Below are 15,447 nucleotides of genomic sequence, written 5' to 3'. Positions count from 1 at the left end.
AATGTTCATCCACTAATGGGGATTATCATAGGATTCTTAGTAATAAGTGTAAATGAAACCAATGGCTTCTGTAAATTTTTAATCAGGTAGGGGTAAAGCATTTTATTTTTCTCCTTCCATAAGTTTCTTTATTTGTTTATTTGGTTTTCTATAGTCTAGTGATTTATTTGAAGAAGTATTAATTTGTGTACTTGGTTTAATTTGCCTATTCCTTAAGTGGTTGGATGAGTAATATTTTAAAAATATACCAGTTTGAATATGGATATGTTTTAATAATTTTATATATTTTATATTGTAACCCAGAGGTATCAAATATGCAGCCCCCCCATATTGGAGCCTCCAAAACTTCTGAGTGCTGCCTGAATCAGATTAAGATGAAATTGAGAAACATTTAACAAAATAAAAATACCATAAATAATGTCAATATACAGTTTTCTAAATTAATGAGACCCTCAGGGACCCTTATGTAAGCTTTAATGACCTCTGATTTTATTTTAATTTGACATCACTGCTGTAAGCAATAGACCAGATTTCGGGTTAAAATGGCTTGAATCCTTCTTGCTTAAAAAGTTTTCTCTGATAAGGTATAGATTTCTGGCCGCCCCCTGTATTTTTTTATTTTCTTTACAGTTATTTTTTGTTTTTAACATCACCTTCATTTTGAATGCATTCCACTTCCCCACCCCACCCCAAAATAACAAAGACAAATTTGAAAAAGAAGTTTGGCAATACTTCCTAACATATCAGCTGATTCTAAAAACATATATCATATTCCATACTCACATTCCCTCACCTCTACAAAGAAAGGAGGAAATAGATCTTTTCCTCTCTTACCCTGGGACTAACTGCCTTTATTTTTCATTAAAGCTGAGTAAACAAAGATAAAGTACCTGTGAAATTGTCTGACTCATCAAGCAAATAGCATACATATTATGGAATAACAATTTATAGAAATAAAAGACTTTAGACAATTTCTAGTCTAACAGTTGAGAAAACTGAACCCTGAAAATGAGCTGATCTAATTCACACTAGTAGCAAAAAAGACAAATAGGAATTTAGGCCTTGATATCAAAACTCCAAATCACTTTTTTCTATTATGCTAAGTTGCCTTCTAATCATTAAAACTACTTCTTTCAAATACCTTTGTGACTTACCTTAATATCTGTTATAAAATAATTTTGATATCTTTTGTTTTTGCTTATATTTCCCATGTTATTCCTCTCCTAACCTCTTTTCAGAAAGCTGTCTCCTAAAATAAAGAAGGAAAAAAGGACAAGAAAAAGTTTAAAAATACACATTTAAAAAAGTCTGATGTTTAATCTAGTGTTGTATGCCTTCAGTCACCTACTTGTGGAAAGAAGCAGAGGAAGGTATCATTTGTCTTTTCTTTGGGACTGAAGCTTGATCATAATTTACCAGCATTTGCTTTCCAATTGTTTAATTCTTTTCATTTATATTTTTTAAACTTATCATGTCTATTGTACTCATGATTTCTGCTTATTTAGTTCTTACAAGTTTTTTTGAGTCTCTCCTTTCTTTCCTCATCACATTTGTGAACAGCAATTAAAATATATAGTTCTCAAAAGTCTTTTATCTGCTGCTTTCTTAGACCACAGTAGATTAAAAACTGTCAATGAGTGAGTAGGACTTTAGAAAACCTTCAAACTATGAGAAAAATACAGTCTATCAAGGAAGGAGATGACAAAAAAAACCCCAGCAGGCCTATACTTTTGTACTGAATATTCAAAAATGATGATCCTGAATCATGAAGAAAAGGATATTCAGTATTCTTTGTTTAAGAGGGTTGTGAAGAAGACTTTTTTCCCAAAATTGTTCATCTTCATAGGGATAAATTTCCATTATCTAGAAAATTCAGGTTATGTAGAATACCTCATTTCCCTTGTTTAGTTAACCATGATTCAAAGAACATTTACTCACAACTATTCTATGAAGGACACTTTTATAAAAGCAAAACATATCTATTCTCTGGAAGCTTATATGAAGAACCAAGGAGTGAATATATATTGTCTAATGTAGAGTTGGGAAGGGAAAGAACACCATTAACTGGGAGACATCAGAGAGACTTTCATACAAAAGGCAACACCTAATCTAAGTTTTAAAGTCAGCTAATTGGGGCAGTATATAAAGTGCTAGACTTGGAGTTAGGAAGACTTGTGTTCAAATCCAGGATCAGACACTTCTGCCTGCCTCCATTTTCTCTACTATGAAATGAAGAGAATAAGAGCACCTATCTCCAAGGCTTGTTGTGAGAATCAAATAAGATAATATTTGTGAAATGTTAAATATTTTGGATATTTAATAAATTCCTTAAAGGATGACAAGGATTTTGAGAAGTAAAGAGAGAGAAAGATGTATATTTATTACATGTGTTCTGTATGAATGCATGGAGACAAGATAGTAGGATGCATTCAGGAAACAGCAACTAGAAATCTGGTTTGACTCCAATGTAGGTTTCATGAAGAAACAGATAAAAGTATGTGAAAACTAGAAAGTAAGGTTGGGGCCAGATTATAAAAGACCTCAATTATAAGTTGGGAGTTTGTATTTCTCCTAGAGGTAGTGGTCAGGCACTGAAAGATTTTTGAGCAAGGAAGTGACATGGTCAACCTTGTGTCTTAGAAAGTTTATTAATAGAGAATAGATCAAAGAGGGAAGAAACCCTGGAAGCAAGAATGCCAATTAGAAGCCTGTTACAGTACTAGCCTAGAAATGAAGACTGGGATTTTAATGTGAACATGTGAATAGAAAGAGTCGTGTAGATAAGAGAGATGTGAGATAAAATTAATGAGACTTAGCAACAGACTGAATATCAGGGTTGAGGGAAATAATATTTGAACCCTGAGTGTTAATGAGTTTCCTAGAGAGAAAAAAGAGGGTTTAGGAAAGAACTTTGGAAGACACCCAAGCTAGGGGAATCCTGAATAAGGTCTAATGGGAATGACTGGAGGAAACCCATATCACAGAAGCCAAGAGAAGATGGAGGGTGTAATTTCTTTTGCAGAGCAAATAACAATAAGATATCTAACTAAGATACTATGTAGAGTAATTACAGCAACTCACATTTAAAATTTACAAACATAAATAGCATTAAAAATGTTTCTTCAGGGGCAGCTAGGTGGTGCAGTGGATAGAGCACCAGTCCTGGAGTCAGGAGTACCTGAGTTCAAATTCTTAAGTGTCTTCAGACACTTAATAATTGCCTAGCTGTGTGGCCTTGGGCAAGCCACTTAACCCTATTTGCCTTGCAAAAAAAAATGCTTCTTCAAAATTCCATTTTGGGTTCCTAATCAGGCCCCTTGTATGCATAATAGCAAGTCAAGAAAACTAGTAAATGTGTATGTTAACCTAAAAAAATAAAAATATATAAAATTTACAAACTGCTTTCAATGATTTCTATGAAATATAAAAGTATTTAACACCATAGGTCTCAGACACCAAGCTTGTTACAAAGTCAAGTGCATGTTTTACATGTGGACTATATTCTCAATTGGCAAGTGCATGTTCAAGCCAATCCTTGAGAACTCATTCCCCAGCCCTAATATCTACTTCAAGAATACAGAGATATTCAAAAATTTAATAATGGAGGGGAGGATAACCATAATTCATGTTTAAAAGATGTTTAAAAGAATAAACTTCCACACTATCACTTCTTTTCATTAGCATAGATCCCTGGATGACAGGGATTTGAATCAATTGATATTTCCCCAGTCTTCTGTATAACAGATTTGGACCACTATATTTCCTTTATTTCAGTCTGAAGAAGTGTTCTTTCTCCATCACTGTGGAAATGAACCCCTCTTACTTGCCACTACCAATGCCAACTGCTGACCAACTGCCATGGACTAGCAAGTAAGCCTAAAGGCTCTGGAAGTAGCACCATTATTCCTTTCCATCCACCAGATCCTGTTTGCAACCCAACCCTTGAAGCCATTATTCTGGGAAGATTTCCCATGGAGATGTAAACTAGCCACCATTTTCCATGGTGCTGTAATTACTGAATTACTGAAGCCTCAGAAAAGAAAGTTCTTGTTACTAAAGTTCTTGGAGATATTAAATAGTTCAACATCAGAAACCAGTGAGATTTTTATGAGTGAAAATGACATTAAACGTTTCTTTAATACTGAGACCTTTCTATTTGATTTGCAGCTCAAACCTCTACTATATTATTATCTCATGAGATATGTGAGCTCTTTGAAAACAGAATCTACTGTATTATTTTATCCCCAGTACTTTGCACATAGCATCATTTGATAAATGCTTTTTCATTTATTTATTCATTCCTTGCCTAGGCATAATACCCTCTACTTTAGATCAGAATTTTTCAAACTTTTTCCCCCTCAGGACCTCTTTATACCCTTAAAAATTTTAAGAATTACAAAGCACTTTTGTTTATATATGCAGTATCTATCAAATTGTACTATATTAAAATTTGAAACTTGCACTTTTAAAAATATTTGCTAGTTCATTTTAAAATAACATTAATGAAACATAAATAACATTTTAAAAATGGCTATTTTCCAAAATAAAAAGATAGTGAGAAGAATAACATTGTTTTGCATATTTTTGACAAATCTTTTAAATATCTGACTTAATAGAAGATAGTTAGAGGGGCAGCTGAGTGGTGAAGTGGAGAGAGTATTGGCCCTGGAGTCAGGAGGACCTGATTTCAAATCTGACCTCAGATACTTAATACTTAGCAGTGTGACCTTGGGCAAGTCACTTGACCCCATTACCTTGCCAAAAAAAAGAGAAGATAGCTAGATTTTCATATTCTCTTCTGTTCATTCAATCTGTTGTGATATATTGTTCTATTTGAAGCAGATGAAGAAAATTTGACCTCACACAGATATGTATTTGGAAAAAAGAAGAGTATGTTAATAGGCAAGTAACATTTTAGTAGTATTATAAAAGTAGTTTAACCTCTTGGGTGCCTAAAAAAGATCTTAGAAAGACCCAAGAATCTTTGGGTCATACTTCAAGAACCTTTGCTCTAGATCAATGGAGTCAAAGCTCAATACAAACTGCAAACACTAACCTCCGTGTAAGAATCTTTGCATATTAATTTATTTTAAAATGTAATGTTATAATCTTTACAATTAATGATTCTGACAAAGGATTCATTTCTAAAATATACAGAGAACTGAGTCATATTTTTAAAACAAAAAGTCACTCCCCAAATTGACAAATGGTCAAAGGATATGCAAAGGCAATTTACAGATGAGGAGATCAAAGTAATCCATAGCCATATGAAAAATTGCTCTAAATCATTAATTATTAGAGAAATGCAAATTAAAGCTTCTCTGAGGTACCACTTCACACCTCTCAGATTGGCCAATATGACCAGAAAGGATAATGACCATTGTTGGAAGGGTTGTGGGAAATCTGGGACACTATTACACTGTTAATGGAGCTGTGAACTCATCCAACCTTTCTGGAGAGAAATTTGGAACTACACCCAAAGTGCAGCAAAAATATGCATACCCTTTGACCCTGCAATACCACTACTAGGTCTATACCCTGAAGAGATGATGAAAAAAGGTAAAAACATCACTTGTACAAAAATATTTATAGCAGCCCTGTTTGTGGTGGCAAAGAATTGGAAATCAAGTAAATGTCCTTCAATTGGGGAATGGCTTAGCAAACTGTGGTATATATATGTCATGGAACACTATTGTTCTATTAGAAACCAGGAGGGATGGGATTTCAGGGAAGCCTGGAGGGATTTGCATGAACTGATGCTGAGTGAGATGAGCAGAACCAGAAAAACACTGTACACCCTAACAGCAACATGGGGGTGATGTTCAACCTTGATGGACTCGCTCATTCCATCAGTACAACAATCGGGAACAATTTTGTGCAGTCTGCAAAAGAGAGTGCCATCTGTATCCAGATAAAGAGCTGTGGAGTTTGAACATAGTTCAAGGACTATTCCCTTTAATTTAGGAAAAAAACAGATATCTTATTGTCTTATCTTGTTACCTCTTAGACTTCTTGTCTCTTCTTTAAGGATAAGATTTCTCTCTCATCACACTCAATTTGGATCAATGTACAACATGGAAACAGGGTAAAGACAGATTGCTTTCTGTAGGGGGGGAGGGAAGTAAGATTGGGGGGAAATTGTAAAACTCAAATAATTTCTTTAATAAAAAATAAATTAATTAAAAAATAAAATGTAATGTTATATATGTTTTATTTGTTTTGTTAAATATTTCCCAATTACATTTTAATCTTGTTAGGGTTGTGCCAGAGAATGTTGGCAGTCTCCCATTTGACACCTGTGCTCTGTATCCTCACTTCTGGTCTCCTTTGGAGCCATTGTCCATTTCCTTTTTCTTGCTCATCTTCAAATCACTGTCTATTGGCTTCTTTCCCAAGTACTTATTTACATGCTCAGATTTACCACAACTTGAAGAAAAAAAATTTTCATTTGACACTTCTATCTCCTTAAGTAGGACTCTATTTTTCTCTCCTTCCTTTCACAGTCAAACTTCTAGAAAAAATTATCTATATTCAGTGCCCACTCACTTCTCCACACATATAATCTATGCTGGGATCTTTCTACTCAACTAACATTTCTCTTAAAGTTACCAATAATCTCTTTTTTATTATTATTACTTTCAATATCTTTATTTTTTTTTAGGTTTTTTCAAAGTAATGGGGTTAAGTGACTTGCCCGAGGCCACACAGCTAGGTAATTATTAAGTATCTGAGGTCAGATTTGAACTCAGGCACTCCTGACTCCAGGGCCAGTGCTCTATCCACTGAGTCACCTAGCTGCCCCTGTTTTTTTAAACATCATATGCCACCAGTAGTTTTCACCAATCTTTTTTTATGCAAAGTTTTGAGTTTTGCATTTTTTCCCCCTCCCCTCCCAATAGAAAGCAATTTAATGTTGACTCTACATGTCAATAATGTCTTAATTGCTAAAATCCAAGAACCTTTCTTAGGCCTCAATCTTGTGGACCAATCTGGAGCTCTAGATACTCTTGAACTTTCTGACTCCCCCCTTTGGTCTTTAATTTTTATTTATAAAATTATCTGATTCCCTGAAAATGTGAAGAAAAAGAAAATTTGAATATTATATTTCAGGAAATCACAGAAGGAAATGATTTGGAATTTTTAATTTTTGATACACAGATTAAAAAAATTAAATCAATTCAACACAAACATAAATGAAGTCAGATTCAACTCACTCAAAAATACTGTAATCAGATTCCAAAGTTTCGGTGACAAATAAATTAAGTGTATAGGTTATTAAGAAGAGAAACATAATTTCATATCAATCCCAAAAATATTTAAATGCATACTATGTGCCAAACACGTGTCAAGGAGTACCAATTTGATCTATTTTGGATTCATCATCTAAGATGAAAAATAGCAAGGAAAACCCAAAACAGTATGTTTTAAAATCAAGAGGAAATTGCATCATCCACAATATAGAAATGGGGGGGGGGGGGGGAATCCAGTTCTCTAGAATTATTCAAGAGTTGCTACAGGCTTTGTTGATCAAATTAACCCAGAAACATAACTTCTATAGATAATGGACTAGCTAAAGCCCTTGATAAGATCAACTATGTACAAGGAGCTAGAGTACCAGCCCTGGAGTCAGGAAAACTTGAGTCAAATTGGTCTCAGACACTAATTATCTAGCTGTGTGACCTTGGGCAATTTACTTAACCCCATTGCCTTGCCAAAAAAAAAGAAAGAAAGAGAGGGAGAGAGAGAGAGAGAGAGAGAGAGAGAGAGAGAATAAAAGAGCAGGTTATCAAAGGAAATAAGGAAGGGAGGAAAGGAGATTTGTACTGTCAAGCCTCTAATTATACCATAAAACAGTTATTATTAAGATTAGATGGTACTAGTGGGAAAAATAGGCAAGTATGCCAATCAATAGATTAAAGTCATGAGCTGAAGCCCAAATGCATAGAGTGGTTTAGTGTTTGCTATAAACAAGATAACAAAATATTTGTGAATATATCCATTATTCAACAGACTTTTAGGAAATTTGGCCTAATAGCTATTGGGCAAAAAGTGGGGCCAGAAAAAGCAGCATCTTACAATATATTTCCCAATAAATTATGAATGGACTGCCAACCTAGATATATTTTAAATAATTAAAAAAACTATAAGGTAACAAATATTATAGCTTTAAGAGTTAAAAATTGGGAACATTGTTAATGAACTGTGACTTAGAACAAATTGTAAAAGAAAAAATGAATTCATATATAAAATTCATATGTGAAAATTCAAAGTACAATAATAGGAATTAGAAATAAACTGAGCAAAAAAATCTTTGCATAAATATTTTTTATAAATTTTGACACCCAGAATTTAAAGGATTGATCACCAGTATGGTGATTTCCCAAGAGATAAGTGGTCAAAGGTCAAATAAGTAATTGTTTTTTAAAAAAAGAAGAAATACAAGTCATTAACAACCACAGGGAAAATTATTCAAGATCCTCTTTTGTCAAGAAATATAAATTAAAATCATATAATCATTGAATTAGCAAAAAAAAAACATCCTTTAAAGAATTATAATTTTGTCAACATAAATCCTCCTTCCATCCATTCAGATTACAACTCTTCTATAACTTGGTTAATAGTCTTCAAGAATTGCTGGGACAGGTGTAGCTAGGTGCGGCAGTGGATGGAACAGCCCTGGAGTCAGGAGGACCTGAGTTCAAATTCAATCTCAAGACACTTAATATTTGCTTTACTGTGTGACCTTAGGCAAATCACTTAATCCCATTGCCTTGCCCCCATTCCCCACAAAAAAGAATTACTGGGACAATACAGTGAGAAAATGGGACTCATTGGAAAAGATCCTGATATTGGGAAAGATTGGAGGCAAAGGAGAAGGAGATGGTAAGAGAATGAGATGTATAGATAGTGTGATGGAAAAAATGAACATGAACATGGACAGACTTCAAGAGATAATGGAAGGACCTGGTGTGCTTTGATTCATGTGGTCACAAAGAATCTGACATGGCTCAATGAACAATAACTAAAACACCAGGTTTCACTTTGTTAACCACATAATAAGGAGGAACTCTTTCAATTACCTGAATAGCCAGAAAAAAGGATGCCAGGGAGAGAGAGGAGGAGTGGAGTGGGGAAAAGGGAGAAAGAGAGAGGGAGAGGGGAAGAGAGAGAGAGAGAGGGAGAAAGAATGCTAAAAAAAGAGAAGCACTGGGCCCTCCCCAAATGAGTCTGACATGGATATAGGTCTCCATTCTTTGCTTCCTTCTGTTTGTTCTTTCCTGTTTTGGATGAAGTAGATTGTACGTGGGCACTAAATCTGAAAGCGAATCTGTATCGTTTTGTAGCTCAGCATCAAGGCTCTAAAGTATCAAACCATTGGTAGATGAGATGTGAATTTATCCAGTAGCTATGTTGCTTTTGCATGGAAGCCTCAGGCCATTGGTATGTAGAAATGTTACTTTATGTATCAAGTCTGAGCTACTCTCTCAAGGATCAGAGATGGTAGAGAGGAGAGAGTGAGCTTAGATTTTGGGGGGCAAATACTTCTACTTCTCTTCTTGCTATATTCTTAAGATAAATATTCCCTGCATAAAAAGAAAAAGAATTGCTGGGACACTTAAAATTCAGCTCCCTGAAGCCAACCTTGTGATAAATCACACCAAACTTAAGTGGGTCTCAAGACAATAGGATTATATTTAGCTCATGATGGTTCAGTCTTTGAATCCTCTCCAACTTGATAAGATGTGCTAGAAATTACATTGGCATACTTTTTGGATTGTTTAGTCATGTCTGTGCCTTGAGACTGATATATCAGAATAGAATTTTGGTATATTTTATACAATTCAGGTTAGTATGAACGTGATAAAGCAGTTTTAAAAGTCATTAATATATTATTGTTGGGTTTATGACTTGGTTTGATTTTATACCATAAGAATTATAAAATATGTGCATATTATTTGCTCTGATAGTTCCAATATCAGGATTGAAACAAGGAGGCTATTGATAGAGAAAGAAAAAAAGATCTATTGCTACCAAAAATGCTATTTTTGTAGTGTTTTATTTTCCCCCTACTATACATCAATACAATTTTTAGCATTCATTTTTAATTTTTTTTTCTTTTAGGTTTTTTTTTTTGTGAGGCAAATGGGGTTAAGTGGCTTGCCCAAGGCCACACGGCCAGGTAATTATTAAGTGTCTGAGACCGGATTTGAACCCAGGTACTCCTGACTCCAGGGCTGGTGCTCTATCCACTGCGCCACCTAGCCGCCCCATTAGCATTCATTTTTATATGATTTTTGAGTTCCAGTATTTTCCCCTACATTCCTCTTTCTCCCTTCTTCTGAAAATAGAATTTGAAAGAGATTCTATATGTGTTATATATGTATGTGTACATATTAGTTACAGTTGTGAAAGAAGAAACAAATCAAAAGAAAAAACATGAATAAGAATAAAGTGGAAAAAATATACTTTAATCTGTGTCGATCAGCTCTTTATCTGGATGTGAATAGCATTTTCCTTTGTGAGAGGAACTGAGTTACTCACAGATGATCATCACATAACATTGCTGATACTACGTATATTTTCCTGGTCCTGCTCATTTCATTTTCCCATCAGTTCATACAGATCTTTCCAGGTTTTTCTGAACTCTAGCAGGTCTATTTGTAATAAAAAGCACCCCACCCAAAAACCTGGAAGCAATAATTGAAAAATGACTGAATAAATTATAGTGTATAAATCAAAATAAATTATGGATATAAAGAATATTTTAATTGGAAAAACTAAAATGACAAGATACAGAATGAAGAAAGCAGAACAAAAAGCCATGTACACACCAATTACAATTTTAATTAAAGACAAAAATGACAGCAATAAATTCATATTATAAATGTAAGAAGAGGTTCCTTTCAGATGTGGTTGATCTTGCTAATGGAAAGAAAGTAAACAAAAAAATTATGAGAAAAACATTTTAAAAAGCATAGTTCAACAAAAGAAATAAAGAACAAAAGAAGTAGGCTTGCAACTTTAAAGCAAACAAATCAAAAATCTTCAACTAAACAAAGTAGAAATTATAAAAATCAAAGAAGAGATTAATAAAATTGGGAAAAAATTAACACTGAATTTATAAGTAAAACTAGAAGTTGGTTGAGAAGTGGGGGAGCACTAATAAAATTAGAAAAAGTAATCGTTTGCTCTACTTTTTTAAGAGAGTGGAAAACCAAAATGTTAAAATCAGAAATGAAAAAGAACTTGTAATGGTTAAAGAGCAAATAAAAGAAATTATTAAAACTATTTTGTCTAATTCTATGCTAACAAAAGTGATTACTTAGATAAAATTAATGAGCACTTATAAACAAAAATTCCCAACACTTAGAAAAGGAAAAATAGAATATTTAAAAAATCCATTATCAATAAAATAAATTGAATGAGTCATATATAAACTCCCAAAGGGAAAAAAATCCAATAAATATATCAAGCCCTAATTTGAAATGTTTGCCAGTTCTTCAGCTAGGTCCTTGCTTCCTCAAGACTCAATTGTCCCCCAGTCAATCACAGCAAAGTCATTGCTTTGTCCCAAAGCCCCTGCCAACATTGCTTCCTCCTGTTTTATTGCCCTTTGGAGAAACAAAAGCCACTTTATTTCTCCTGTCTCCACATCAAAGGCAACTTTGGCTTTCCAGAATCTCCCAATCTAGATATCCAAGAGCTCTTTATAGATTCAAATTGCTTGACCCCTTTCCTCAGGTATTATTTGTTTATATTAGGGTCAGTCTGACTGACCTCTTCAGAAGAACCTGAATTTAATTTTTGACTTCGCTTATTTATTATTTGTTTCAAGTTTTCTTGGACTTTATAATTTTGACTATTATTTGGACAAGTCTTCTCAAGATCTGTTTCCACTTCTGTAGAATGAGGAGATTGGAATAGACACAAAGGAAATCTGAGATAGCATTCTTTGATCTGCCTTTTCACCTGCTGGTGACTACACCTAAGTAGTAACTAAAAAGGGCCCCTTCTAGAGCTACCAGGAGATACTTCCTCCATCCTTCTTCACTGAGTCTGGTCCTGATTTCTATCCCAAGTTAGGATTTCTTTCACTTCTCTCCTGCCTTGGGGGGAAGGTAATATGCCTCCTTACAATCTCTGTGCTTAACACTGAAGATTTCTGAGATTAAGGTTAAACACACCCATCCCTCTTCATTGTTCTTTTCACTCCTGTCTTGCCATGCCATGACAATTATCTTAAAACTTTAAACCACAGGGAGTTGCCAAAACATTTGTGGGAGTTTAAGGGCATGAGCATTTCATCCTCTACTGGCATTCTTGCCATCACAACAAAATGCTTTCAAAACTGTATTTTTGAGATCATGTATCACAAATGAATACCTACCTCAAAATATCCCATTGGCTGGTTTCCTATAAAGGAATGCATAATTATAGAGATTTTAATATTCTTTCATCGACTCTTAGGCATGTATAGGCATGCACATAGGTCAAAGGAGAAATCTACTGGAGGAAAGAATGTAGAAGAAAGTAATAGCTACATGAATACTGACTTCTGGGAATGCTATTATAGAACTGGCACTAAGATAATTTAGGGAGTGTCCATACTAAAAACCTCTCTGATAGCAAATAATATTTTTTAAGTGTATTCAGTGGTAGCTCACCATAGAAATGTCATTAATAAGTCTCAGCTAAACATTCTTCCTTGTCATGCTGATATCCATTAACTCTATTTATAAAATGTAAGTGGTAATATATCCCTTGTGATTCCATATTATATAAAAATTATATTGATAATTTACTTACATTTAGACTTTTTGCAAAACACAGTAAAAGACCCTCTGTTAGGTCTTGCCAGTAATGATAACATGCCTATATGTACTTTTACATTGTTTATTTGGACTGACTGACTAGATGTGCCTAATCTTAAACTAGGTTTATTATCATAAGTTCAAATAACTTTTTTTATGTTTTTGAAAAGTAGCCACAGGGCATTGTTTCTTTTCCCCATATCTTCTCTAAAAAGTATGGTTCTTGAATTTTCATTTTCTCCCTCTCCAATGATGTAGGTCTTCTTTTATCACCACCCTCCTTCTATTGATATTCTTTCTTTCTTTCTTTCATTAATGTATATGTAATCAGGATATAGAGCTCACACTGGAGTCAAAAATATCTGTCTTCAGACCCTTACTAACTGTATTACCTAAGACAAATCAATTAACCTCTGAGGCTCAGTTACATCTATTTAAATGGGAATGATACTGCTAACTATTCCTCAGGATGGGTATAAGGATCAAGTGCAATAATCTTTATTAAGTTTTCTTGAAAATATTAATGTGCAATAAAATGGATCAAAGGGTAAATACCAGTCTAGTTCTAAATTGCTTTCTAGAATTATTCCACCAATTTCTGGTTCCACTAACTGTGTAACTAGATGTACACAGCTCCTCCAACATTTGTCATTTCTTGTTTTGTTATCTTTTCAGCCATATAGGTGAAAAGTGGGACCTCAAAGTTGCCTTAGTTTTCATTTCTCTAATTATTAGCAATTTGGAACATTTTAAAATTTTAATTATTTTTCCTATTTTATATAGATAGATAGATAGATAGATAGATAGATAGATAGATAATTTTGGAGTTAAGTGATTTGCTCAAGGTCACATAGCTAGGTAATTATGAAATGTCTGAGGTCATATTTGAACTCAGGTCCTCCTGACTCTAGGGCTGGTACTCTATCCACTGCACCACGTAGCTGCCCCCAACATTCATTTTTGTAAAATTTTCTCTTTCCTATTCTTCTCTCTCCCCACCCTAAGATAGCAAGTGATCTGATATAGATAATGTTGCACATATTTTCATATTAGTTTCACTGTGAAAGAAGAATCAGGACAAAAAGGAAAAACCATGAGAAGGAAAACAAATTTTAAAAAGATGAAAATAATATGCTTTCACCTTCATTCGGGTTCCATAGTTCTTTCTCTGGATGTGGATGACATTTTCCATTGTAGGTATTTTAGAATTGTCTTTCATTGCTGTATTGCTTAGAAGAGCTCAATCTATCATAGTTGATCATTGTACAATGTTACTATAAAAGTGTACAATGTTCTGTTTCTGTAGAGCGTTTTTTTCATATGGTTGTTGATTACTTTGTAATAATGAACAGAAAGTTACCAAACTTTACCCTTTGACCCAGAGCCATGGAAATCTAGAGGTAAAACAAAATTCAAGAAAACTAGGATGTAGTGGATGACCATGGCTTCTTCAACATCTGACCAAGCTCTAAGAGCTGCATATCATCTGGCTCAGGCACTTTCGTGGCCCTGGAACAAATTGTTCCCATCTGCCCATACCTTTTCTAGATATACCACTTCTTATTGTTGAGCCTTTCAGCCACATCTCAGACTTAATGTCCTCTTTGGGGTTTTCTCGGCAAAGATACTGAAGTGGTTTGCTATTTCCGACTCCAACTTATTTCATTGATAAGGAAACTGAGGCAAACAGGGTTAAGTCTACATAACTTAAGCAACTTAAAAGTTGCTGCTAATTAATTGTGTGAGGCTAGCTTTTAACTGAGGTTTTCCTGACTCCAGGCCCAGAGCTATATCTAGTAATGTACCACTACTAGGATTATATTTCAAAGACATTAAAGAAAGAAGTAAAGGATCCATATTTGCAAAAATACTTATTGTAGTTCTTTTTGTGATAGCCAAAAACTGGAAATGAAGAGGAGAGGGGTTCTTATTAAGGAATGGCTAAAGAAATTGGTAAGATATAGGGGCAACTAAGTGGCTCAGTGGATAGAGCTAGAATCAGAAAGATCTGAGATCAGATTCAACCACAGACTCTTACTAGTTGCTTCCCTTAGTCTACTGGAAAAAGAAATGGCAAAACCACTCTAGTATCTTTGCCAAGAAGACCTCATGTAGGGGCAGCTAGGTGGCACAGTGGATAGAGCCTCGGCCTTGAGTCAGGAGGACCTGAGTTCAAATCTGACCTCAGAAACTCAAGAATTAACTAGCTGTGTGACCTTGGATGAGTCACTCAACCCCATTGCCTTGCAAAAAATAAAAAAACAAAAACAAAAAAGATGACCTCATGAACAATATGGCCCATGGGGTCACAGAATTGATCATAAGCAAACAGCAGCAAAAGAAACTGATATAGTAATATAATGGATTATACTGTGGCTTAAAAAATAATGAAATGGACAATATCAGAGAAAACTGGGAAGACTTTGATGAACTGAGGCAGAGTAAAATGTAAAGAACTAGGAAAACAATTGATAAAATGATAACAATATTATAGAGTAAGAAACAGCTTTGAAAGACTTTGAAACCCTGGTCATTGCAATCACAAAACAAGAGTTCAGAAGATTAAAGATAAAACATAATATTTACATCTTCACAAAGAAGAACTGAATTTATAATACAGAAAAAGATAGTTTCA

Source organism: Macrotis lagotis, chromosome 6 (genome assembly GCF_037893015.1).
Source record: "Macrotis lagotis isolate mMagLag1 chromosome 6, bilby.v1.9.chrom.fasta, whole genome shotgun sequence".
NCBI classification, from domain to species: Eukaryota; Metazoa; Chordata; class Mammalia; order Peramelemorphia; family Peramelidae; genus Macrotis; species Macrotis lagotis.
This window is presented reverse-complemented; position numbering follows the sequence as displayed.